The sequence below is a fragment of the Trachypithecus francoisi genome, unplaced genomic scaffold, assembly GCF_009764315.1.
Source record: "Trachypithecus francoisi isolate TF-2019V2 unplaced genomic scaffold, Tfra_2.0 Lachesis_group5, whole genome shotgun sequence".
NCBI classification, from domain to species: Eukaryota; Metazoa; Chordata; class Mammalia; order Primates; family Cercopithecidae; genus Trachypithecus; species Trachypithecus francoisi.
Window position 1 is genome coordinate 75,677,149 of NW_022681470.1, and position 4,299 is coordinate 75,681,447.

Consider the following 4,299-nt stretch of genomic DNA (forward strand, 5'->3'; position numbering starts at 1 on the left):
ATTTAATTTTATTTTTAAAATGAGAACCACTCAAGTGGGGCGGGGTGGCTCATACTTGTAATCCCAACACTTTGGGAGACCGAGGCTGGCAGATCATGTGGTCAGGAGATCAAGACCATCCTGGCTAACACAGTGAAATCCCATCTCTACTAAAAACACAAAAAAATAGCCGGGCCTGGTGGCGGACGCCTGTAGTCCCAGCTACTCGGGAGGCTGAGGCAGGAAAATGGCATAAACCCGGGAGGCAGAGCTTGCGGTGAGCCGAGATCTCGCCACTGCATTCCAGCCTGGGTGAGAGAGCGAGACGCCATCTCAAAAAAAAAAAAAAAAAAAGAAAGAAAGAAAGAAAAAATGAGAACCACTCAGACTGTGTCATCTCTCCCTTACTCTCTCAGAGTAAGAGAATAATGATCATCAGTGGCTATGGTGGTTTCAGTGAGGTAGCACCAAGAGCCAGCCTCATACTCAGGAGAGAATGCTACACCCTCTTTTCATGGTTTCTGGTGCTCTACAGGTTCAGAAAAGCTCTAGAAGTTTATCTGAAATAATCCCTGAAAGTATAGTCTTAGCATAGTTTTATTGATTCCACAAAGACAGATAACTTATATTTGATCTGGTTGATAATTAAGATGTAACTAAAATGTAGGTAGATCCTAGGTATATCAGGATGGTTGTTTTAAGATTAATTTAAATATATATCATTTAAATGCTATTTTAATGTGATTAAAAATAAACTAGCTACTAGGCTGGACACAGTGGCTCACACCTGTAATCCCAGCACTTTGGGAGGCCGAGGCGGGAGGATAATAAGGTCAGGAGTTTGAGACCAGCCTGACCAACATGGTGAAACACCATCTCTACTAAAAATACAAGAATTAACCAGATATGGTGTTGGGCACCTGTAATCCCAGCTACTCAGGAGGCTGAGGCAGGAGAATTGCTTGAACCCGGGAGACAGAGACCGAGGTTGCAGTGAGCTGAGATAGTGCCACTGCACTCCAGCCTGTATGACAGAGCAAGACTCTGTCTTGAAAAAATAAATAAATAAATAAAATAAAATAAACTAGCTACTATGTGTACCAATGAAAAATTACATTTTTACTGGTATTTCTTTATTATTATAAATCACACCATTTCACATTTAAGTTTTTAAAAATAAGAAACAATGTTACCAAATTTGTATGCCCCAATTTGTTATCAGAGTAGAAATATTTTAGAAGAAACTAAACTGGGAATTAACATAAGTGTTGGCTTTAAGATGTTATTTTAAAAATCAAAAATAAATCCATGCCTCTCTTTAAAATACTAACAACTTAATAATAGATTATTGTTTGAACATAATTTAAAAGTTAACTGATTTAACTGTTATGAGAATCATGGTTAGCAAATGTAATGAAATGAGTTGTATGTCAATTGAACATGAATTTCTAATTGAGTGTTAATTTTAACTACTTAAGCTTCATTTTGCTAAACTACAAACTTGGATTATTTATTTCTATTAACCTATCTCTCCTGTCACTATAAGCTACAAAAAGTGATATTACCAATTTTAAAAGTAAAATTTCTGGCAAATATTATAGTTGAAAGAAGCAAACTACCTATCTGCATCTTAATTACCTAAGCTTCATCTTGCTACCTAAGTTTTATCTAACTAAACACAAACTTGGATCAATTTGTTTCTATTAGCCTGTCTCTTATGTGACTATAAGGGAACAAAAAGAGTGATATTACCAATTTTAAAAGTAAAGTGTCTGGTAAATATTGTAGTTCAGAGAAGCAAAATAATAAAATGAATTAGAGTCGGTAGGCTCCATGGTAGAAGTTAAACCTTTTAGTGGTTAGTAAAAAATAAATCTTATTAACAAAACAGCCTGTTCTTTCAGTTTCTCCTTTTCCAAAAAGGAGGGTAATTAATGAGGAAGGCATCCACTTTTAGGTAGAAACCTGGGTGTTTAAGGAGATGATTCCAACGACTCTCCCGGAACTTCCGGTGGACTCTAGCACTCTTCCAGCTTTATTGGTGCCCATCAGTCATTCAAAATCTGCCCAGGCCTCTGAAACTGTCCTTACTAAGATTAGACCTGAGTGAATCCACAAACATAAAAATAAGACTAATGTGAACCTTTGCCGAAAATGCAAATCCAACCTAAATTGCCGCCCTGTTTTTTAGGTTAAAAAATTCTGGCGGGTTATTATTTTTTCCAAATTAATTTTCGATCATAAGAGTCTATTAGCTGGTTTTTGCTGGCACCACACTGCTGAAAGGATGACAAGAAATAGGGAGCCTTGGAAATTGTACATGTCTGCCCTAAGAATTCCAGTCCCATTTTATAACCCAAAAAGTCTTAGATCATTTGGATCTGGTTTAGATAAACTGACTAGAATGAAACCAAATCAGTGCATCTTCTAAGCTTCTCCCAGCCATCCTTCATTAAGAGAAGAGTCATTTTTGCCTTTTATGAAAAGGAAGAGCCAAAAGATCAATATTCACTGGCTTTCCTTCCATCCAAAACTTTTCCCACAGCTCTGCTGCCAACTTATGAGCAGAAGTTTCAATTTTTGGATCTCTGTTTTTCAAATACAGGGGAGTTATATGGGGGCATTCCCCCTAGCCTTGTCAGGCCCTGTGCTTCCCCTTGGTTCAAAGTGTCTCTGTAGAACTGTGTACTTGGACGTTTGTGACAGCTCTGGCACCAGTATGTCCACAACTGAAGATGTGCCCTACCATGTCTTTGCTGTTGAGGGTGCACAGAAAACCCCTGAAAACGATGCTACAAGTATTATAAGCACTTTTTGGTCTTCTTCAAACTGTAACCACAGAGGCATCTTGGAACCACCTCAGGAGATTGTAGAAATAAGATGTGCACATTCTTACTTTTAGGCATTCAAAACTATCTCTATCAAACATTGTCTATCAAACTTGATAGAGAGAAACATGTTGTAGAGGAGAAAGCACAGTCTTTGGCCCTTGATAGACACACATTGCCTGACTTCCTGGGAAATCTGATCTTCAAGGAGGATGATTTTTTTGGCTCCCATTAACTTCTAATGAGTGAGATCCAAGACAGAGCAGCCTTATATTAAATGCCAGCCCACAGCAAATAAAGACTCCTAGAACACTAGAAATAGAAGTTCTCTTTGAGATCATGTAGTCCAGTATCCTCATTTTTACGTAGAGAGAAATGTGGCTCCGTGAGATTGGGTGGCTTTCCCAGCATCTCACGGCCAGTTTGAGTCTGAGGTACAATGAGAATGTAAGTTCTTCCATATTTGGCAGCTTCAAATCTGTCCTTGGAAGCCAATGGTTTCCTTCAGTTCTCATAAATTGGAACAGTTCTGAATAGCAATCAAGTTGTTACTTTTTGTTCCTTACATTGTTATATTGCAAATTTTAGTCTAAACCCTTACACATTTTATAAAACTGGCTTAAAACTTCTAGATAATTGTGAATGTCTGAATACACAATTTGGCTGAACCCAAAGACAGTTATTGATTGAAACTCTGTAACATATACTGTCACAAAGCCCCATTAACTTGTGAGTTCCATGAGGGCTATTTAATTATAGATATTTTGCTCAGGGCCTAGAACAGAACTTGTACATAGTAGATACTCAACAAATATTTTTGCAATACATTTTTCCCATTATCTATCTAACTTTTCCAATTTAGCAGTTCAAGTGATATTGTCCTCCTAGCAATAACTAATATTCAAAAACTTTTTATGTTCAATTCATGAGTCTCACACCCACTTCAATTGAATGTTTTCAATTTTGTGTTATATGCCTTCATATTTATTCCATTGACTTGAACTAACAATCAGTTTCTTGGTATCAGTTATATGTATTTGTCTTAGTCTATTTTCTGTTGCTACAATAGAATCCTATAGACTGGGTAATTTATAAGGAAAAGAAGTTTATTTAGCTCATGGTTCTAGAAGATGGAAAGTCCAAGAGCATTGTGCTGGCATTTGGTGAAGGCCGTTTGCTGTGTCATAGCAAGGCAGAGGGCATATTATGGTGAGAAGACAAAAGCAAGAGAGCCAAAGAGCGCTCGCTTTTATAACAAAGCCACTTCTGTAATAATAAACCCTCCTGTGTTAGTGATATTAGTCCATTCATGAAGGCAGAAAGATTCTCTCCAACGCATTAACTTTTGGGAGACACCATCAAATGATAACAGAATATTGTTCTGTTTGTTAAATTGTTGATTTTATTTTTTTTTTGAGACATATTACTCTGTTGCCCAGGCTGGAGTGCAGTGGCATGATCTCAGCTCACTGCAGCCTCTGCCTCCTGGGTT

General features: G+C 37.5%; 1 non-coding gene across 1 annotated transcript; it reads right to left on the reverse strand.

Annotated features, from left to right (window-relative positions):
• Positions 1-357: 357 nt before the first annotated feature.
• On the reverse strand, positions 358-567 carry LOC117076911. The gene has a single exon (XR_004434532.1). It is a non-coding gene; the product is annotated as a small nucleolar RNA U3 (small nucleolar RNA).
• Positions 568-4,299: the final 3,732 nt, after the last annotated feature.